The sequence below is a fragment of the Durio zibethinus genome, unplaced genomic scaffold, assembly GCF_047325235.1.
Source record: "Durio zibethinus cultivar Kanyao isolate XHJ-2024 unplaced genomic scaffold, ASM4732523v1 HiC_scaffold_3, whole genome shotgun sequence".
Lineage (NCBI taxonomy): Eukaryota > Viridiplantae > Streptophyta > Magnoliopsida > Malvales > Malvaceae > Durio > Durio zibethinus.
The window spans coordinates 2,132,571-2,155,662 of NW_028323044.1; the positions used below are offsets into that span (position 1 = coordinate 2,132,571).

The window sequence follows — 23,092 nt, forward strand, 5'->3', positions numbered from 1 at the left end:
GTCTTAAGAGCTAACGGTCAACTCGCTCCTGTCAACTGAGAGTCTAACTGCCTAACTGGCTCTACGGTCAATAGGCCAACTCACTAACTGTCTAATATCCGCTAACGATGTTGAGTCTCTTCCGCTAACTGTCATAAGAGCTAAAGGCTCTTTCCGTACAGCTAGCTACTTGCTATGGACGTATAGATAGTTTAACAGCAAATATTCGGTCAGCTAGAACAGCTATGTCCCACTAGATAGATTTCCGTACAGCAGATATAACTGGCTAAGAGTCTAACTAGCATAATAGCCTTAGTACAACTGCCTACGGTCTCGATTAAAGATTGCCGTAAGAAGAGGTTCAGTTATGGCTGTCGTCTCATGTCGTAAAGCAGACAACATCCCTTAGACGCCTATAAGCCCGGTATAAGACTAAATGCCTTAAGAGCTCTTTATACGGTAAGCTAGCTATGTCCGTAAGGTTAGATTTCTGTACAGAAGAGCTCACGGCCAATAGACTGACTTTCTTACTGGCCGGCATACAAGCATTCTTCTTCAACAGCAGTTAGTCCGTTCACAGCTACTTCTGATTCAATTGAACAACCCATTCCAACAGCCTCTCCTCCTCCAATCGCAGGAGAAAGTCACTCTGGTGGTCTGCCCCTGTAACTCGATAAATCAATCCTAAGACTAAGAGAAGAAAGCTTTTAACGTGGGTCGACGTATAGTCCACTCCATTCTATCTATGACGCATCGAATCAACTGAGAGAAATCCTGAGTAAAGGGTCTTTTTGAGACTCCCCACACGAAGAAAGGAGCGACTCGCCAGACTTGAACTGGCATATCGGGCAATCGGATCAAGATTTTCCTATCTTCCATCTCTCCCTAGATTAGTCGCTTAACCCAGCTTGACTCCTGTTTACAGGCTTTCCCGGCTACAGTACAGATTGTACTAAAGACAGCTCGCTCCTGCTCAAAAATCACACAATAAGCCAAGGCAGTTCTAATCTAATCTAGAGAGTGGATCAACTACTTCCGTTCTGCGCTCGGGTAAGGCCAGGCAGAAACTCCTTTAGTTGGCGGCTTAGCTTTAGCTGCGGGTGCGTATGAAAAAAGTAGGGATGAAAGCCCATTTCCGTACCATTCATTCGTAGAAGGGGCATAGCTTCATTCTATAAGTTTGACTATAAGCGGGCTACCTGACATTCAAGGGGAAGACTCAAGGTAAAGGCTTAGTGCCAAAGAACCTACTCTTTCAAAACAAATTCTCATCTCAGGAAGACAGATCGAACTCTTACAGATAGAACAGATAGATTGGTATTGGTGTAGGCTCTAAGCCAAGCCTATCTCGTGTGCTATAAAATACACAACGTACTTTCCCAAGCCTTTCTCTAGCTATTATGTCTAGTCCCAGGTACAAAGAGGTGTATATATAGCGTTCTCCTTCCTGCCTCGACCCTTTCGGCCAAGAGGAAATACGGAGCGACAAAAGCGATTCCGGTCTCCCCACCATTTTACAGGTATAAGGCACGCCATTCGGTCCTTTCTAAAGTAGTAGTAGTGGTGGCTATCTCCCTATGAAGTCTGGGATCTCTTCCAACAACATGTAAATAGTTGATCAGATTCGTGAACCCTGTTGAGTCCACTGGACTCACTGGAAGATTCGAAATGCCAACCCTAGCTCGACTCGATCGATGAGTGAGACTTCCAAGGTCTCGATCTTGGGAATCATAGTGAGAGTGCTTTCGTGCTTTCACTTAAACCCGCTAAGCCCTGCTATTATATACGCAACATTAGCTCACCTCGTCTGATGTATACGGATCGAGCAAAGGCTAAAGTAGGGGAGTTAGTGGAAGCATCGCTAGCAAAAGAATAATCTCTTCCTATTGGAGTTGCTTTCGATGTTGGTTCCGGCCAATTCTCTTCCTTGGTGTGCCAGGCGAGCAAAGAGGTATGGTCTATAGGCGGGCATAGTTTTCCCTAGGCGGGGATAGCCTATACATATAGGAGTTCATACGAGCAAGGGTATTCAATCACTCGATTTATTATAAGAGGATATTTTACTAAACGGTCTACCTCTGGACTCTCGAAAGCAAGTAATTATGGAAGAGTGGGATACCTTTTTCTTTATAGATATTCCGCCTTTTAAGAGGAACGGTCGTAAGTGCTGCTAATGCTGCCTTCCTTTTTCATTCTGCTTTTGAGCGAGTTGGAGTAAGAAGGTAATCCTTTGCAGCCCTTGTATCAGTCTTGGTGTGAGACCATGGCTAAGCAGTAGAAGACTATGGAGAAGTCTCCACCCCATGTAAAGAATCGCTGTCTCCCTATTCTGCTTCCCTAGAGCCTGTTGGAGTTGCTTTACTTTCTTCTGCAATCTAACTAGAGGTCATAAGGTTTTGAAGGGTGGAAGACTAGAGAATGTGGATTGTAAGCTCTTCTGCGAGGTCCCATACGGTATGTCTCGCTTTTTTTTATTCCTGCTCTTTATGAACAAAAGCTAGCCAATAAAGTGAAAACAAAACCTGTAGGAATACCTCTTCTTTCAACAAGCCTTAAAAGCTGTCTCTTTTTCAATAAGGTAAAAAGCGGGTTTCACAAGCTAGTCGGCAAAGTCACTATTGAGGAAGCCAGCAGGGACAAGATCCATAGGTCCAATTCCTGCCTTTGACGATCCAGTTCCTGTTGGACTTTCTTTCTTTCTCTTCGGAAAAGTGTGAAGTTGTAAGCGCATCCAGTTCCAATGAGAGTTTAGAACCATTTACTTCCCTTGTTTGCCTCCTCTTCTTGCCTACTGCCTTAAGGCTGATAAAGAGACCGCTAAACAAACCGACACAGACTGGCCCATGCCTGCCTTAAGCTGATGTTAAAAACCCCCTATACACTAGCCTTTTGTCCAGTTCCCAAGGGGACCAAGCATCGGCACCATACTCGGCTGGTCTTTCCTCACAGATAGACACTGGAGCCAGAGCCCTCGATTCGCTCATTTCAACGAAGCGAAGCTTAGCTATTGACAAGGATGCTTATTATGTTGTTTATTTTGAGAGAACTGGGAAATGCCAGGCAAAGCCTTTGGTTCGGTAGGGGACTGATTAAACGCAAGGAAGTTCTTTTCCAGTTATTAGGCCAGCCATTCTCTCGATTGGTTCAACCGGAGCAGCCGGATCAGGGTTTGACTGACCTCTCGACCTTCGGAAGTCGGGCGGGGCCCCTATTCAGTAGGGTTGCCTAGTTCGCTTAGCCGCATTGCTTTGAAAGTAGGGAAAGGTTTTGAGTTGAATGCTATATGGTTTAACATAAGGCGCAAACCACATGGGAGATATCCATTCTGTGTATTTGATCGTCCGGTCCGTATAAGGCCTGCCTGGAGTAATCGTTCGATCTCCTCGATCATGAGATCTAAGCATATTCAGCATATTGGTTCTTTTATAACCGAGAGATAGGATATCCAGTTGAATGAATGAAATTCCGCCGATCATCCGTCCAACCTCTCGCATTTATTAAATTAAAATGCTTTAAGTTTAAGGACGGGCGTCAAGCCCTACCATCGATATGATGAAGGTTTCAAGTCAAGATCTGTTCCATGGTCTATGCTACTGGTTTGAGATCCACTCCATGGCTGTAACCCATGGATGAACTTCTCAACGAAAGAGAAGAGGTTGGTGTTCACCTCCTTATTTATTGTTGAAGCAGCCATGATTTCAGGGGCGCAAAAGTTGTCCCAAGACAAAAACCGAGAAACTAGTAGACTCACCCTACACCAACCAATCCACTACCTCAGAAATAAAGCCAGAAAGACGTCTTATTTGCTCTGCTGAACGAATGAAGTAAGTGTCAACGATGGGTTATGCAATCCATAGCGCGTGCAGCAAGGAGCATGGTGAAGCGCTACGCGACGCGAAGAAAACTAGCCTTTCGTGCCAGCTACTTTTTCGATCGTTGTGGAAAGAACGAAAGATTCTAAATTGAACCCCGAAAGACGAGACTGGCCTCGAGGATCGAAAGACCTTTCTTTTGGCAAGGTCCGCTATTGATATGGAAAGAACTCCAGCAGAGCTAAAGGTATCCTCCTCTTATGCCTTTGCTCTAGCTCTTATGGCGGGCTACTGTACCGGTTCATTCTTCAGTTTATTCTTCGGACGAAAGAGCGTATCTTTCTTACTCTTATTCGGCGGGCGATTCTTCATTCCCTACTTATATTACTTACCTCGAAAGGTTCAAACCATTCTCATAATCTCACCGTCACGCGATCACATCTTCCCCGATTGCTAGTTGAATCCTGTTTGATAGAAATTGGTGTTCAGGAAGTAATCGAGATGGGTGTTCCGTGTCCCTGTATCGAAAAGTGGTTGTTTGCAATAGCACGTCGTTGGCAAGCATATATACGTTACCAGAGACGACTACGACCAACATACGCTGCACTGACTTGCAAACGAAGCTTAAGTTCGGCTCACGTAACTAAACTACATTCGTATTGCAAGCAACATACGCTCACTACGCCCATATAGCTAGCCTTCAAAACTACCATATATGGTAACGCAATAACAAGGCTACATGCCCAGAATACGCTAGAAACGAGCCCAGTACCCATCGGGTCAGCACAGTGCTACGCGCCTCGTCTTTTTGAACAATTTAGATAAAAACTGTTCCACACATCCAGGTTGCTTGCAAGACCGAATCCTCTGTGTACAGTACAACTTGACTTTCCCGGTAGGCAGAACTAGGATGTTGCAAAGCCTAATCTCAAAGCTTGGAGTGGTCCATTGAGGCCTTAAAGTTTTCCACTATAAAGAGGTCTCGATCTTTATGTTCTCTTTGCGTTCCCTCTCAGAACCCGGGTTCACTCTCTAGGAAGCTTCCCTATCCCGATCTAGTTCTTCTTTTCTTCTTCCCCGAGGCTTTGTTCACAAGTTTCTCAAGCTCTCCTCTCAGAAGGTTCAAGGATTGCACGAGAGATTGCCCTACCAGCTAAACCACTTAATTCCTACCGGGGTGGCTTGTGACTAGGTTGGTACGGGTGAACAAGCCTAAGTTATCTGGTTCTGGCTAATGCCCGGCTTGGGTTAGTAATGCTCTAAGTTCGGTTAGTACAAGAGGCTTACTACCATGAGGAACAAGAAAAGTATCTGATTCTGGGTCTGGTTCTGTACCCCCTAAACTTCGAATAGATTGTTGCAACTCTTATATAGCCAACTATTGAATACGAAAGCCCTGTTATCGAATACTAACCCTTGATTATTATTATCTGTGTTGGATGACACTTTCGAAAGCATAGATCCACGAGAACCAGAGGGTAACGTTAAAGTATCGAAATGCGTGTGCGTTGCTGCTACCTTGGAACTCCTATTGAGTCAAGCAGCAAAGCAACTAAAGCACCGGAGCTCTTCTAACCAGAATACAAGGTCAGTCGTCCCCTAAACTCTTTGAATTCTTTGGGTAGTTTAGGAGGGCAAGAAGCTCGATGCAGGGAGTCCCTAATCTTTTATTGTTCCTTAACTTAAGCTTTGGCTACTCGCAGGAAGGCGTGAATCCACTGCGACATCTTCTGCCCCATCCGATGATGCTCACTGAATACACCTCGAAAAGGAATAACACTTGAAGCTGACACCTTAGACTTCCTCTCGGGCAATCTATGAATTAGAAACTTACTCATTTCTGTAAAGAATCGTGGCTGGGCTCTGAACTCTGAACCGGGTTTGTAATAAACTAAGCTAGATAGGAGTTGCCTAACCTTATGAAGGGGCTTTCTACCAGATGCCATACTAACGCGGATAATGCTTAAGCAGGAATTCCCACAGCCCCTCGCTCCTAAGGCTCTAGCTCCATCACCGACTACTTAATTACCTGATGAGATAGCTCGAACAGCGGAAGGCAAGGATCCGGGCTAACCGAGCTGGAAGGAACTGAACGCAAACAAAACTCTGATCTACCGGTTTGAAATACTCTCTAAGCAAAGCACTCTATGATTTATCTGCTGACCGTAACGAGAGACGAAAGATAGGATTTCTACGGCTACCTAACGAGCTTCCCGCTCGGACTCTATATGCGTAGTCCATATCGAGGCTTGCTAACTAGACGACTTTCAATTGCTTTCATGTTCCGACTCAAAGTTGATCGGCTACACTGATAGTGATTGGGCTGGATCAGCAGATGATATTCTGAGTACAAAGGGATATGCATTCTCATTAAGCTCTTGAGTATAGAGGGCAAGATTGCAGCTCTCTTGGCAAGGTTTGGTTACCTCTGCCGATGGAGAGGGGAGTTTAACTCACGACCGGGCAACAGGGAAGTGCCTAGGAACAACTTTTATCACAAGGCCGGTAGAGCAAATATAGTAATGGATGACCCACTTATGATGTTGCTTTTCCGTTAGTAGCTTAGGTCCTCGAAACCTCTGGTCCCTTACAGACGATGGTGATTGCGCTGGAAACGGTTGTCTTTGGCCAAAGTGGGAGCATATATGTTTCGGGTTTACAGCCTACTCTTGTCCAGTAACCATTCTGAGTGGAGGAACGGGCCGGAAAGCCAATTAGACAAGGAAACCCTAGATCCTAAGTAAAAAGCAGCGGTCATTGATGGGAGTCAGTCGGATGGCGCGCCTCCCCCTAAGGGGTGGGGACGGAGATACTGCTTCGGTCGCCACTGAGGAAACCTCTTGCGTAAACGGTACGGGTTCAACGTGGCTTACTATATCTATATCTATGCGGGGGAACCCATTAGGTAACTAATTGGAACTTTACCATGCCGATGACGCGACGGCGACATACGGGGGGAACGAGGTTATTAGGCAACAGAGATGGGCAGGGATCACATCACTCGGGCAAAAGCAGCGAGGGCTTTGAAAGTCTTACTCGCGGGCGAAAGCGTGGAATAGAGTGAAGTCTTGCCATGAGCTCTTTTATCCAATCATTCAGCAGCCAAGAGTTAACATCTGGTCAGTCTTTTCTATAACTTAGACTGTTAGTTAGTAGGATATTGGGATCCCACAGTACTCAGATTCTCCCTTGCTCATTCTTAGTCTCATAGTGACAATCTCTCCAGATTCTTTGAATGATTCTATTAGTTGTGGATTCTCTAACTTTTATCTAAACAGCTCCAATTAGGAAAGAAGAACCTCAACTCTTTCTCTTTCTTTCATGTTTAACCCCCTGACATTCCAGATTACAGCCCTCATGATACAGTCTTAGTGATGGAATCTTTACTCGCCCTTTGGGCATTCCTATAGTAGCTTTGGCCGGTCTCTCCCTTCAATGGTTACGGATCCGACGATTGGCGCTTTTCATTACCTCCGCTCTCGCTCGCTTAGGCAGTCTTTCTCATAGGCTAAACTAACTTACAGCAGCAAGGAGAAGTAGCAGTGAGAAAGAAGACAAACCTTCGCAAAGCAAGGAAAGCCTAAAACAACCGTCACGTCCTTCTTCATGTGCACGTGGATATCTTACCTATTGATCTGACTAATGTGCCGTGCCATTTGATCTCGGGATGGCCTAAATGGCTTTTTCCTTATAGACCTCCTGTTCCTCAGATTCGGATTAGTGAAAATAGCCCCCGCATCAATAGGGAAGTGCTAACCATGCTAAGACCGTTTACGCTGCAAAGTAATTTAACTGATTACTAGCCATAAAGACTCTGCATCCTATCTTCATGCCAAAGCATATTTTTCCACTTCTTAGAACAGGAGATTCAATGCCATCCTCTAGGAAAGGCTCAACTCAATCCCAACATGGTTCTCTGGACGAATTCGGTTTTAGAACTTCCTTCTCTTTTGGCTATTGATGACCAGTCTTGACTTCAGGCGGTTCCACCACTAGGGGGAAACAACAACAACAACACGGATCTACTGACGGACGGCGTACTCACGCGCTTCGGCTCTTGGTATACTAAATAAGGCTGTTACGAATGGTAATATTCTCATAACAGAGAGCTGTACGTGCGCAAAAACATTTTCATTTTCAAGGGTCTAGGGATGCTACGGATCTGAAGAATGGATTGTGGAAATTGGAAAGGTACTTTTAAGCCATGATGGTTAATGATGAAAAGACTAAGATACGTACTGCCACCATGTACACTGCGGCCTTTTTGGTGGAGACGCCGAATAGACTGTACTGATATTGAGAAGAGCCTCTGACACGGGGGATGAATAAAAAATGAAAGAAAGAGGCAATTCTACCCGGAGAATGTGAAATTCCTCGATAGGCAGAAGCTTAAGCGGTTGAGGATTCGATATTATGCGAAGGAGTTCGAATCACTTACTGATGCTTTAGTTGATCCTAGTGAGGAAGGGTGTAAGGGAGAGAGGAAGTGAAGTACTCTATGGAATATGGGTTAGAGCGAATGAGGTGATTGAGGCAGTACGGTAAGAACCTCTCCTTTAGTTTAGCTACCTGAGACTTTGAAAGAGGGTTCTTCCGTTCATGACCCATACCCATGATCACTCCCTAAAGAGATTGGAGAAGATTAAATAAGAGTTCTGTCTTAGATTGAACGAAAAGAGGTTTCTAGTCAGTGTGCCGCGAGTAAAGTAAGGATAATATAATAAGGATGAGATGGAGATGAAGGTTGGGGATTCTGTTCAGGTACAATATAGAAAAGAATTAGCTCAGGTGAACAGCCCATTCCTTCCAGCTGCCCTTACTTGATTCAATTACTAAGGCACCCAATAGGAGCTATTAAATATAAAACCATCGATAAAGAGAAATAATAAGAAGCTTTCCCTCATCCGTAGCAGCCACTGCCTTGCCTGGAAAGACAGGAAAAAGAGGGCGGGCAAAGTCTTTCACTCTGAACCTGAACTGGGTATCAAAAGATCGATACCATTGATAGGATATTCCATTCATCCCATCCGATGAAAAGAACGCAACTCTAAGTCATTTACCGAATTATCAATGATAGAACCAGAGCAAAGACCATACTGTTAAAGCTTGACATTCAGGATCAATTAGAGATGAATAATAGATGGGAGAATAAGTACGGGCAAGACAGTAGCACGGTTTAGTTTAGTATGCCTTCGGTCCTGATTCGGGAAGTAAGTTTCGAGTGTGTGCTCGTAAGATGCCGGTGCATTTCAAATTCCCTAGGACTCCTGTTCGGGATCTAAGACAGATATTTAGAATCCAGAGATTTTATCATCTTCATGCCTTAACGCTCATTCCCGACCTAAGAGCAAAGATAAGTGCCCTATCTATTCCCAAAAGGGGCAGGGGAAACTGACCCGGGCAACCTTCACTAGTGGAATTCCGATTCAGGTATGAGAGTCACCCAAGCAAGGATCACTTGAACTCACTTCCCCGGTTGCAAAGAAAAGACCGGACCCAATCAATCCAGCCGATCCTGATGCTGAATGCGCTCATCCCTTCATGCCTTCGCTCCAACACTTGTTACAGCATAAGGAGACCGGGAACTGGCCCTAGCTTATCCTGTCCTATCTACTATCCCGACTCCCTTGCTGGCATGAAAAGAGCTCGAGTCTCATCTCTCTAATCATGGAAAAAATCTTACCTATCCCTAATCTATTTTTTCAAATAAATTGGCTTACTTGACTTTCCCTTTCTTTTCTCCTTGAGAAAGATAAAAAGATAAGAGGGCCAATCTCCAGCTTCTATCTTTGCTGTGAAATTAGAATCTCCTCACTCGACCACTAGGACTAAAGCTATTGGGAATGCAAAACCTGTAACTAACCATGGAATCCAACACTCGTGATACAATGCTAATTTCAGTAATGAGAGGCATAAGGCAATTTTAGTTTACCAATGCAACTCTATAGGCTTAGCTTACTAATTTAACAGAATTCCCAAGGCAGGCCGAGAGACAGCATTAGGAATGGGGGATTCTACCTCTGGGTCCGGTCCGTTGCTTCTCGTGATTCTTCTAGCCGTCATGCATTCGGCCGGGTGTCGCTATTGTCATGCCTGGGGCCATATGCTCAAGGACTATGCCAAGAAGAAGCAAGCTGATCTCCGCAGGCAACAATCCGCCTCTGCAGCAGCAGCTACTCCTTCTGCTGGGTCTAATACTATTGAAACTCTTTGGCACTCATCATTCAACCGCAGGGAATGGAACTGGCAGAATCAACTCCCACTCGCTGACAGTCCACAATACGCTCGCTCTAAGCATAAGGTAAGACGGAGACCTAATGCTTCTATCATAAGTCCTTTCAGGGAAAGATCGTTGTCTAGTTATAGTGTAGGAGAGGAAGCTTAGCGAACGAGCTAAAAAAGGGGAGAGTTCCTTTTTGTAAGACTTGTTTTGTTCGGAAGTTGCTCCGATAAGAGTAAGAGAAGGAACCTATATTAATATCTTGTACGGCTATCTAATCCATCCCACTTGCTGATCGATAAGATGTATCCCAAAGGAGTTTATTCCGCCCTCTTATGTCTGCGGCACTGTAGCTCCCGCTCATTGCCCTTTGCTATCGCCTGGCTTCGGACTCGACTAAAACTTCTTTCAATTGCTTACCCAGCTTCGGGCAGATCATCCTTTGGAAGTAGAAGTGGAATGGAGGAATGAACAACTGATCCTTTTGCTGTCAGTAGGAGATAAGAATTCAAATTCTTCAACTTCTGGTTCTGAGTCGTCTTCTTATTTAGCATCTGCTGGCAGAAACGTGGGTAGTCTAAATTTTGCCGCTTTCCCGGGTGAGCAAGGTTATAGAGTTTCACACCAAGGGGAGACTCCTGAGACTGCTTGGCTATGCTTTTTATCCCTCTTGGTTGAGCTCTAGAAAAGACATCTTGCTTGGATTTTTTGATTCGAACCTCCGGGCGACTTACCTTCCTTAGTCCATCGTGAGATATTAGCCTTATCACTATAATATCAGAATAAAATATATAAATGGTTTACGTAAACACCGTAATGATAAATGGACTCAGAAAGTGCTATTGTTAATATAACAACACCCACGTATACGGAAATGGCCTTTACCGCGGGATTTGTTTGTAGTGGGTCAAAGGAAATAAAATCCTAGCGGCGTTATTGAGCGGCTCACTTCCTTAAAATAAAACATGTGGGAATTCATCATCGAATCCCATCTACTTGCTTTGGCAGTTTTCACTGTCACTGAGTGGCTTTTGACTGGTTTATGTCTTTATGTCATTGCCACCTAACTCCATATTTACGTGGCACCGGATGCTCATGGCTTTTCATAGCCGCTTCTTCCCATCAGATCATGAAGTTGATTTGGGTGAGTTGGTGGAAGCCCGAAAAAAACCCGATGAAAGCGTTGAGAAGTTCTTACACAGATGGAGAAACAAGTCTATGAAGTGCACTCATCCGCTTACCGATAAGGAGTCTATCAACATCTGTGCAAGGTTATTGAGCAGATGCCATAGCTAACCACGATCTTAGATCCTGACGAAAATAAAATATATAATTTATATCCTATCCACCTACTCTACAGCTCTTGCCTTCCTTTCCTTCTATTTAAAAAAGAAAAATTCCCTCCTTTATTGTTCAACTACTTGACTTTCTTAGCAAGACACAGTCAAAGATCAAGTCGAACAATCAATATTCCAATATTGAACTCACCATAATAAAAAAAAAAAACGGAAGAGATTTGGCGGTGGTGGTGGTTTCTGCTAGGGTTTCGAACGTCCAAGTATTCCCACCATTAATGATCTTTGCTGGATCAGGATGGATCTATGGACGCTCTATGAGCGAATAGATCTGGAGGAAGAAGGAGACCCCATGGTCGAAAACCAATGGGTTAATGCATATATTAATTAACCGGGGTGATCATCCGATGACAAATGCTGATTTGGAAACACAGAAAAAGATTCTCTCTGCAGAAGATAAAGGGGAGAAGCCTACGGGTGGATCCGATTCTTCTGTTAAAGGAAAACAAGTTCCTGGGAATGATGAAGCCACAACCATCACATCAAGTTGAGATCACTGGGAGTTTGAGAAGGCAGCAAGACGCTGAGAGTTCTGGCTTGAGATCTTAGCAATCTGAACCGGTGAACACAGATCTCCTTGCATTACGTTAGATAATGCTCTTGTCAACGTGAGTCGAAGATGACGAGGATACAGCAAAGAAATCGTGGGTCAGTATGGCTGAAAAATCAGAATTTTCATCTTTTTTGATTCCGATCAGACCGAACCAGATACAATCATTTAATCTTTCTAGCTGGGCCCTCGTTCTGCGATTAACAATGCCACATCCGAATTCGATTCATTTGGAGACATCATAGGCGCATCTGCAACATCTCTGGGATTGAAACCCGGAAGAAGCAGCTTGGATCAGCAGAACTGGAATCTGTCTGCCGGATCGGTAGTAGTGTGAGCTCCTCAGAAGATGATCGCCCGGAAAGTGTCTTTCGTCGAATTCACCTCTCCCACGCCCAATCTTTACATCAGTGGACGGTGTAGACATGATTTGACGAAAGGATCGAGATTCGGAAGAAAGGGAATAAACAGAATCCACAGAGTCGACTGATGCCTCTATACTATTGAGAGAAAGAGAAGATTGGACTCTTTTCAAGACCTGCGGGCCCTACTTACTTCAGGCTTCTCTCCTTCGGGAGGCAAGGGTTTCCAAGGTTTTGATTCGAGGCCTTTATCTTTATTTTTTTCTTTGCCTGAGTAAGGTTATAACAGTCTAATGAGAAAGCGTCCGTTCACGTCAGGGTCCGAAGGCTGCTTTCCGTATTCACTCCCACCTCTCGCTCAATCCAATAGAAGAATCAATCCTTCCTGGTTCTATCAAAGCAGCTTGTACACTCCTTGTGATGAGCTTGAAACTAGTCTTGAAGCATAGGCTAGGCAAGGAAGCTCTCCAACAACTCTCAAATACTCGACGACATAGAAGCGCTTTTCACGGGCAATAGATAGGGAGGGGAGGAAGCATAAGCAAGACTTTTGTCAAAATGTTTGTGAATTCAGAAAGAGAATAAGAAGAATCCCATCTTTCAGAATTGATCGTGGATTGAGTCAATCTTTGTTCAGCATCCCCGCTCGAAAAGCACATTTACACGCTTTTCTAACGTGCCTTGAGCATGGTGAGCAAAGGAAGAAGGTGAATACCTATGCTTGTTGTTGTTTATAATGGCTTTTCCTTTACTTCTGGCTTTTCTGCAAAAAAATGGTTTCCGCTGGAAGACCTAATATGTTGATATGATTGCGATTGCTTTCTTTCGGCTAACTGGCTTGTCCCGGTTTGGATTGAGTGGAAGGAGATTGTTCCGCTACTCCTACGCCTGTTCATAATCGATCTTCTTTTTAGCGCTTTCGGTTGCCTTCCTTTATTTAAGGCTAGCTTTTCTAATAAAGTTTTTATGCAGATTGTTTTTCTAATTAACGCTTCATGTTCAGGGAGCGTTGGAGGTAAGGAACAAAGCTTTCAACGGAGAAAGGGAAAAAGGGATTGGAAAAGAAGGAAGGTGTGGTCAGGGTGAGAGGCTTTCCGGTAGAGAAGAAGGGGGCTCCTATTCGGCCTGAAGGAGTACTGCATCTCGGGACTACCACGAGGGCGAAAGAGCCCAGCTCTACCCTGGACAGAGGGAAAGGCAGAATGAGAAGCTGCAGGGGGTCTCGAGGAGGAAACTATAGAAGAAGAAGAAGAAGAAACCGAATCAACATTACTAGAGCGAAAACGAGTCCTAGCAAGGACCAGAATGTTTTTAAGAGATATCATTTCGATTACATACACCGCTATGCTCGTTTGGCCCGAAAGGGGACCAGCCAACACGTTGAGAATAGAAAATCATGGAGAGGACCCCGAAAGTGTAGAAAGAAAGGACCGATCTTCCAAAAAAAGGGACCGATCTTACGATACCAAGACAGGTACCGCCCACACAGAGTGAGGGGAAAGAGGCCACTAGAGAAAAGGGACCGATGCCCGAACCTCCGTATAAGAACCCGCTATCCCGTAAACAGGGTTTCTACTTTGTACCCACTTATGCGAACAGAGTATACAGTTTTCCCTGTCTAGATGTGTCCACATCGGACGCTTCTTTAGTTTTAGAACTCGAACTTGACCTAAACTCAAGAGAATCACTTCTACAAGAGTTATGCTTTGACTCTTGCAGTGACTCAAGAGCCAAAGGTGGCCTGTGACGATACCTCTCTCCCCTATGCTTGAAACAGCAAACCGTAACGTACGTATAACGTTCTGTCATACGCAGCCCGATCTGGACTGTGACAAACAACAGGAGGCTTCAATAACTCCTTCAACGGAACCGTCGGATCAGAAGAAAGCGTAGCATACCAACGCAAATATTCGAGATGCTGCTTCATCCATTCCTGGAAAAGCGCTTCGAACATTTCGTCGTCTCCATCATACGCAAGACGCAGACTATCAATCTCTCCTGGGGAGAAATCTCTGGGTGCTATCTTTTGCATGATGTACGCCCTTACAACCCCGAGGCGATAAACGTCCACACTACCTCCTTCGGGTAGTGTGAACCAAAGCGAGAGGTTCAAAGACGCTCGACTGAAAGGAGAGGGACGAAGCGAGCGTAAGCGAGAGGGGTACAGGACGGATGCCACTTGGAGAGTGAGCTAGCAACCAGCGTCTCAACCATCTACGACTTTTCCCAGAAGGAGGCCGTAATGATGAATACACCCGGTACCCCCCACCTCTTAGTCTATAGGAAGTCTGCAAAGACACTCCTAAGATTTTGAAATGGAAGGCAGGCGCGAATCCGTTAAAAAGGTTTAGAACACGAAAAGAGACTCAGATAGAGTTAACATACTCGTTTACAACATTAATTCAAAACAGACATTGATCTAGGAATAAAGGGATTGAACGAGGTGGGAAAGGAAGGTTTGAAGTAGCGAGACCGTAAGGGAGAGGAAAGAAAGACACTCGACTGAAAGGAAGAAAGAAGACGCTCGAGCGATAGCGAGAGGGGGAGTGAAGAAAGAAAGAGAATCATCCCTTGTATCGCCCAGGGGAATCTCATAAGGGGAAAATTCTCATCTTCATCTTTCACGGGAGAGAGGGTGGAGTGAGAATAGGGCGGTGTGGAACATCTCTCGACGTTGCAGTTTCGGCGGGGAGCTCAGTCCTGTCTTTGAAGTCTATTCGGAAAGCCTAAAGAGGAACATTCAATGCAAGGGACATAACTAAAAGCATTAGTCCTTTCCTATTCGAATGCTTGATTCAAGAGAAGATGGATCGGATACCCATTCGTTCGAAAGAACTCTTTATTCTTATTCAACTTCTACGATACTATTTGAAGAGAAAGAGATTCGATCGACAAGGAGAGGCAGGTTATTGAGTTCACCTCACTTCTTTTTCTAAGGAAAGATGATGATACTGAACACAAAGCCAATCGGGTGGGGAGCGAGGTCAAGAAAGTAAGTCATCTCAATGCTCGGGCATTCTGAACATGCATTCTTTTCGATGTAGCTAGGAGATAGGCCCGCTTTCTATCTTACTAGTGGTAAGGTATTATCATAAGAGAAGAAAGAAAGTAGCGTCGAAAGATTAGCTCTTCCTTCCTTTCTTCATCCTAGAACTATGAGAAGGAATAATTGTTATATGCTTAACACATCCAAGTCGAATTTGATAACCATTTGATAACCTCAATAAAAAGCTAGCAACAAATGGGAGAGAAATTCAGCTTCCAAAGTCGATCCTATCCCGTATTTACCAGCGAAAAAATGAGGGAGTCATCCGCTTCTAGAGGGTAGGGTGCGCCCGACAAAAGAGGGCCTTGCCAGAAAGACTATGAATCGTATAATGAGCTAGCTCTAGGTATGACTTTGTTCCCTCTTTCTTGGTTGGTCAAAGAAAGTATGGTAGTTTTCCATCCTTTGGCCAACGTTTGGAAACTGCTTCGTCCCCATCCTGATAGGCTCCCCCGATATGGCATTCCTTAGGCTCAACAACCTATCCTTCTGGATGTTGCCTCCGAGCCTTCTTCTCGTCCTGTGTTCTTCCTTTGTAGAGTTGGGGGGGCCGGGACTGGTGGGATGCAGGAAAAGATACCTTTTAACGTGTAGGAAAGAAAGCTCAATTCAGTACTATGAAGGATTCGAGGTCTCCACGGAACATCCTAAAGTAGAGAGAGGTATGGACTCTTTTGCCTAAAATCCCTATTCCCAATCCGAAAGTCTAACTAGAAAGTCCCAAGAGGATAAGGAATCCAGATGGCATGCAGGGAGCTTGGTTTCATGTTCTTCCATTCTGTCCACCGTGTTCATGACACATGACTCAGAAAGTGGGCCGTGCCCTCGAAAGGGCAAGAGGTTGGGCGAAAGCGCCTCCCCAGAACGTAAACGATCAGGGATCGGTGGTCTGTCTGAGTTTCGAGTATTGGTTCCGAGCACGTCTTCGCCAACCCACTGAAAGAAACTAAGGCAATTCAATAAATATCATTAATTGGGAACGACTAGGAGCACGCCCAACGCGTAGAGTAAGCTGTCCCCCTCTAGCCAGTACCCTATGTCTAATTCCTTCTTTCCAGGGATGAGTCCTTCTACGCGGTTTGAAGCGTTGGAAAGTGGACAGAGCAAGGAAAAACTCACAGTCTGACAGGATCATAAAGAAGGTATAACGAGAGGGAAGACTAATCACTCTATAAGAGCGGTACTGATAAGTCCACGAGTTCTTAGGATTTGTGCGCCTGCTGACGGACCCTATGCCCCTTTTAGCATGATCCTTGTGGTTGAACAAAAGGAGCTACCTCGGATCTTGGACAGAGCACTCGAGTTGGAGGGAGGGAGTAAGCATAGCGTGGATACAGGGAACAGGGTAGAACAAGAGGATCCTCTTTCAAATATGCTAGGTCTGTGTCAGTCCATCAGGATGTTCATGAACGATAATCGATGTACGTACTCACAGCAGGGCAGAAGGAGAAGTGCAACGAATTGTTATTCAAGGTGTGTTAGATTTCGTGGTCTTCCCTTTTCCTTTGTCTTCTAACCCTTCGGCTTCTTCGGCTTATCTATCATAAAGATTGCGTACCAAACTTGGAACATTGCGCTTCTCTTTCTGAGCAGAAGAGCCGTTTTCAAGTAGTGTTCGTATGTCTTAGAGGAAGGTTTTCTTGTAATTTATGGGATTCGATTGAGGATCATCTCTAGTGGGCACCCGATCCTATAGAGGTGGCCGAGGTAGATCAGAAGCTGGAGCTTGGGGAGGTGTTGGCTGACCGAGAACTCCCTTATCACTCAACCATGTTGGAGGTATTCGTTCGTGAACCTTACCCAAGGTTCACTCACTGGTTTGGTACTAATACAGGGTTTTAGTTAGACTGCCCGGACAGCTAGGCGTTTAGCAGCCACCGCCTAAGGGCTTATCCTTTCGAAGCCCTGTTAGATGCATAAGGTATGAATATCGTGCACCCTGCCCAGGGTCCACTCGCTGTGTATTCCATATGTTGTATGCTACCCTGCGGGGCCTTCCCCTTCGGGGGCTCCCACCTCTCTCTCTCAGAGACACCGCTCGATCGTGCCCCTTACCCAAGGTTCACTCACTCACTGACTATTATCGTAAATTGATCACAGAAACTATGTCTTCTCTCTCTCTCTCTCTCGCTATTCTCTGCAACGCGTAAACAGTTTTTAATACAACACGGGCATAATAATCCCTCCCTCTCTTAGATCCACCTGTAAGGGTAAAGAAAGTAATACTACATCTTGTTTACCGTACAAAAGTGAAAGGTTTAAATACGGGAAATACAACTATAACATTATGGTATATAACCCAAAGGTCAAAATGATGAGGGCATTTCTTTACTCTTGATTCCGATCTTAGTTAGGCCCAAGAAAGTATCGGTATTGGCATCATTGGATATCTATCATAAAGAAAGCGTACAAAACCCCGAAACTTCAGCGAAAGCTATATAGGTCAAATTCGGTGTGAACAGAGCCCCCATACCCGCTCTCCATTCCCCCCACCCCATAGCCGGGGCGGGGGCCTCGCTGTCGCCACAAAAGGCTCGAGCTACTTTTGCTCCCGGGAAGAAATAGCTTACAGCCCAAGTCTACCTCCCAAAAGCAAGCTAATTGAACCTACCAACTGCCTAAATATAGACCCTTCTTTTCACTCTACTCGGGGGGTCCCTTATCCCCGTTGAGTACTCCTTCCTTACCCTAAAGCTCTTACTCTTCATCGGCCTTATCCTTTTCTTGAAGAGAACAATCGTTAGGTTTTCCCCCGCCTAGCCCATCTTGGATTTTCCCTTCATGCTCTTTAATCTCATTGAACGCGCAATTAGTTGCCGGGGAAGGCTCGTTTTTAGCCTTCACTTCTTTTTCTAGTTGTTTAATTAATTCAAATTCATTCCCTTTGGTTTCTATATGAAAGTCGTTTTCTACTTCTTGACGAACTTGGGAAACCCTTTGTCCATCTCCGAGATCTCCTTTTCGTTCTGTTATATTCGCCAGAATAAGCTCTTCCTTTCGTTGATCCAAGGCGGAAGGCGCAGACGATGAGTGAGCGGAAGTGGGCGGTTGTTGATAGGAGCTTGATCCCCCGGAAGGGGCCGACGATGACTCAGCGGAGGGTGTGCGGGCTTCGGACTGAGCTTCTGCGCCCGAAGCGTCTGAAGGCTGCATCATGTAATAGGGGCCCACGTTCTGTTCAAAAACTAGAAGACCTGCTAATAGAAGCCCAAACCAAGAAACAAGGTATATTCGTAGATGATAGCAATAAAAAGAAAAACAAAAATGAAAAAAAAAAAAAAAAATGATTTTTAAGTTAAGGTTTAAAGAAAGCTTCTACCCGGGACGCTGTGCGATCATAAAACTAGTCCATGTGAGCCTTAATCTGCGCATACGAAGAAAGAAGAAAATGTTTTCAAAGACCTCTGGAAATGCCCGTTTTGTCTACTTAAAATCTGGGAAGAGCGAAGCTCGGCTTGGAGCTTTCTTCACCAGTTCCCAGAGCCTCTTCTCTTCCATCTTTTCGGGTTGGCTTTTCTTCTTTCCCAAAAGAAATAGACCGACCTGTGGTACGTACCTTCTGAGCCTTAGCCATTGGTAAGGCTGAGTATAAAAATAAAAGAAAATTTCCCTCTCCTCAAAGGAAGTCATATGCTCTTTTCTTAAGTGTGCTGTCTTCTCTTCAATACCAATCCTCCCTAAAAGAAAAGAAATTTTTGTGCTGCTCACCTAAGTACTTTTCGAATGTGATTTGTAGAGGTCCCTCCTGTTGGTGAGAATGGGAATAGTAGGGGACCTTTTCCTCCAGTCTTTGGGTATGATGCCGCCGTTGGCAGCCCTCCTACTGCTGCCCCAAATGTAGACGTAGTGTAGTGGTTTCCCAGGAGAAAAACCTTTTGGAGATAGATGGGGCATTGTGTTTCCTTCTCCGAGGCCTAGGCTCTTCTCTTATCACCTGAGGAAGACATTTCTGCAGTCGATTATAGCGATGAGGGCCACTTATCCGAGCTAGGCCGGGCGGGACTGGTATGCTTCTTTCCTTTGTTCCAGTTGATTTTGCTTTCCTTGTGATCCTTACTTTGTGTGCGTGCATTTTATATTCGACTTCCGGATCCGGAGATTTCATATTGCTGCGGTTGGCAGCGGATCTCCAACGGAACTGGTAGAAAATTCTTCCTGAGCCTTTTTTCTAATTCTAAGACTGGCCTCTCTACCTTATCATAACGTACCTGAAATGCTGATGACGGCCTTAACCTTAATGAATTGAGCGGTGGCGCTTAGAGACTCACTCTTTTCACCTTTCCTTTCGATTGGGGAGTGGGAGATCCCCTTTTTGGATGTTTTCTTTCAATTAGGGATGGCAGTCGAGGTCAAAGAATTTCCCCTTTTTACTTTGTTGCCCGCAGCCTCTGATGATGATCTAGTTTGGCTTCTTGGCTTTCACGTCCGAAGCAAGGAATTTCTTCGAAATCTTTGTAAGCCTTTCATAGACAGACGTAGATATCGTATGACTGAGGTCTTGGCTCGCCGTCCGGAGTTTCCTTTTCTGCTTTGCTTAGTGGGCCATATGCTGCTAGGGGATGAATCTCCGCCTTCTTCTTTTACTGGAGGATCTGGATAACCTTGATCAAGTTTTTTGGGTAGAGCTAGTCTGGCTCATCTTTATTATGAGTTCGGGTCTGGCCAGATTCGGACTTTATCTGCCTTCTATTCTTCTTGTTTTGGTTTTGATTTTAGTTCACTCCACGGCCATATGATTTGCTTCAGCTTGGAGAAGATGCCCAGTTTGGCTCCTTTCTTTTTCTCGAACCAGATTGATAGAGTTCATAGGTATTTGAGAGAACCTCTCTCTTTCCAGTTGAGGGGGCTTCCTTCTCTTCCTCTTATTCTAGTCCTTTTAGCATGAAGGGGACTGCGCTTTTCATCGTGTTTGCGGATAGTCCTTTTAGCGTAGAGTCGTCTTTGTCCCACTTCCAATTCGTATTTCTACCTCCGTTGTACTGTGCAACAATCCCTACTGTAAGCGAATCCTCTCCAATCCTCGATCAAACTTGCGTTCCCCAGGCGCTAAACAATGGGGGTCTTTCCTTCGCCTATCGTATGGTTCGGCTTGGCTTCGTCCAGAACCAAGGAGGCATTCTGGCGGGCGCGTGCGTGTAGGAAGCCCGACCACTACATAAGCTAAAGGACTACGACTAAAAGCCAAGCCGGAAGCGACTCGCTTCTATTCTCGTTGGGATTGGATATAGATGGGGAATCCATAGATCGTAGTAGTTCGCCAACCTCTCTAACTAACATACGATACAATTTCACTTCACGGCACACCCCAAAAAAAGAAAGAGCTTCGCTCGGTGGGCCTTCCTACGCTGACGAATGCCTCCTTTCTCTTCTCTGAAGTCTACAACAAACAAGTGGGAGAGGCAGGATTCGAACCTACGTAGAAAAACTTCAACAGATTTACAGTCTGTCGCTTTTGACCACTCGGCCACTCTCCCCTTCCCGGGCCGAGGCCCCCCTCAATGGGTTCGTTGAAGGGCCCTGAATCAATCAAAAAGCTTATTGATTTGATTGAAGGGAATTAATACATACTCTTTCTTAGCTTAGCTAGCGTTCCGGGAGAATCTAGTCATTTAGTCAGTTCATAAAAATCTCTGTAAAGCAAGGGGCAAAGCTTCTACGACAGCTTCCCCCTCATGTAGTCGTCGGCCTTCCCCAGCCCCCCCTTCGTCGCTTCTGGCTAAGCATCTTTCGGCGGGGGAAAGGAGGCGACTAGTCGCTTCTGGCGAAGCTGCGAGCCTACCCTTCTCGAGCCTACAACAATAGCTTACGCTTACCAAGCCTAGTCTACTAAAATAGGGCTACAGCAAGCAAGCTTTCCCCCTTTGTTGTGGGCCGCGCCTCACCGCAGGCACTGAATGAATGAAATGAGTGGAGATCTTCCTTCCCCCTTGTTAATTACCAAGAACTTCGTTGGCACTAGTGGCGAAGAAAAATTCTACCATCCCACCCAAAAACAACTCGGAGCCTAAAGAGAAGAGAGTTCAGTCTACAAGAAGCTGGCAGAGCTTTAACCATTGGACTACATCCATCTATCCTACCTAAAGAGTAACCCTTTTCTTGTTTGTTCGGATTTTTTTTTTTTTCGAATGACGCTAGTGGAGACAAATTCCTTCCGGCTAATGAAGAGATACTACTCCACCAGTCTTCCCAGTGGATCTTTCTTCTCCCTAAGAATTAAACGAACCAAGTTCACCTATACGAGAGTGAGGAATAAAAACCAACAATCAACTTCCCACTTTTGATGTCCCACGATTCTGCTAGTTTAGAAACAAAGGAGAAGGGCAGGGGTCGCTAGGTCAGAAAAGCGAGAACTAGAAATTCTCCCCAAGTAGGATTTGAACCTACGACCAGTCAGTTAACAGCCGACCGCTCTACCACTGAGCTACTGAGGAACAACGGACTGTTGGAAGCCGACTCTCATTCTTTGGACCAACCTATGACCGAAAAAAAAATGGGTTCGTCACTCTTTTTCACATACACCGGGGGAAAAGGTTACGATAGCAAGCCCCTCCCCGGTCGGAGAGCCTCCAGGACAAGGGGGCGGCGGTCAACCATCCACTCTCGAGATTCATATTGATCAATTGATCTCCGCGTCCTGCCAGTTCGCTAAGTAGACTCACTCTACCGAGGGGCAACAAAGGCTGGAACTATTCCTGCCAAAAACAAGAGGCCAGGCCTACTTCTCATCCTAGGAATTAGCAGGTATGATAGAGTCCCCTCTCTGTCTGTCTCTCCGAGTTTCTACTACTAAGTAGCACTTCTGATATTCAATTAGAGAATCGATTCCGATCAAGCCCCTATATTATTAGTAAGCTAGCGCCTCAAACTAAAGCGCTAACGAGCAAGAAAAGGGCCCCAACCTATAGGCGTTAGCACTTTAGAAGGATTGCAGCTAGCGCGCCACCCTTCTTTCTCAAAGTCAAGTTTCGCGCTTGTTAGTCAAGCTTTGAAGCCCCTACCTTTCTTTATGGGATATTGTTAGAAGCGCGGGTTTGGAACCCTATACAAGGTGCTGGTCTCGATCTCGCTTGGTGGTGCCCCTTTCGATGATTGTGGACTCAACATTGATTTCGTGCTTGAGTTGGAGGCCCCCCCTCCATCCATCCATCGAGTCAAGTAATTCGCTATCGGAAATTTTTCCGCCGCGTATCTCATGTCATGCTTCTTCTTTCTCCGAATCGGTTCCTAGTGTCAGTCAATCAAGATTCGCCATCCAGAGAGGGAAGAGCCTTTACTTTAGGTTAGGCCGGTCTCGTCATTCACGCAATTCCCCCGTCCATTGATCGATCACGCGAGTACGCATCCAGTCAGCACATAGCGAACGAAAAAAGCGTTCATCCCCTCAATCAAAATGTCTATCAATTGATCCCTATTCATTCGGTCAAAGTCTCCACGGCCTTTTCACGCCCCTCTACTGAGGGGTGCACCATGTTGATAGGAATCGGCAAAGACCTTCTTGTACAACACGTCCTCGAAGGCAGCATTCATGGCAATCATCACGTCTTTCTCCCGAGGGCATGGTATGGCTTTGTTCTTGGTGTTGTTTAATAGATGTCGAGTGCCGCTTTTCCCCGTCCGATAATCTCCATCTGCTCTAAGTGGGCGAGCTAGAATCCTTATGTCAGGTTGGTTGTTCAAAAGACTTTCTCTTTACCCTTTGCATTTTCATCTTTTTGAAAGCCTCTTCTGGATTTTCATTAGTCCTATTTCAGGTGCAAAGCCTCCTCAA

At 45.3% G+C, this 23,092-nt stretch overlaps 2 non-coding genes across 2 annotated transcripts; both read right to left on the reverse strand.

The window, feature by feature from the left end:
* Positions 1-20,715: 20,715 nt before the first annotated feature.
* TRNAY-GUA (transfer RNA tyrosine (anticodon GUA)) lies at positions 20,716-20,798 on the reverse strand. The gene has a single exon. It is a non-coding gene; the product is annotated as a tRNA-Tyr (tRNA).
* An 885-nt stretch (positions 20,799-21,683) lies between these two features.
* Positions 21,684-21,755, reverse strand: TRNAN-GUU (transfer RNA asparagine (anticodon GUU)). Its single transcript has one exon. It is a non-coding gene; the product is annotated as a tRNA-Asn (tRNA).
* Positions 21,756-23,092: the final 1,337 nt, after the last annotated feature.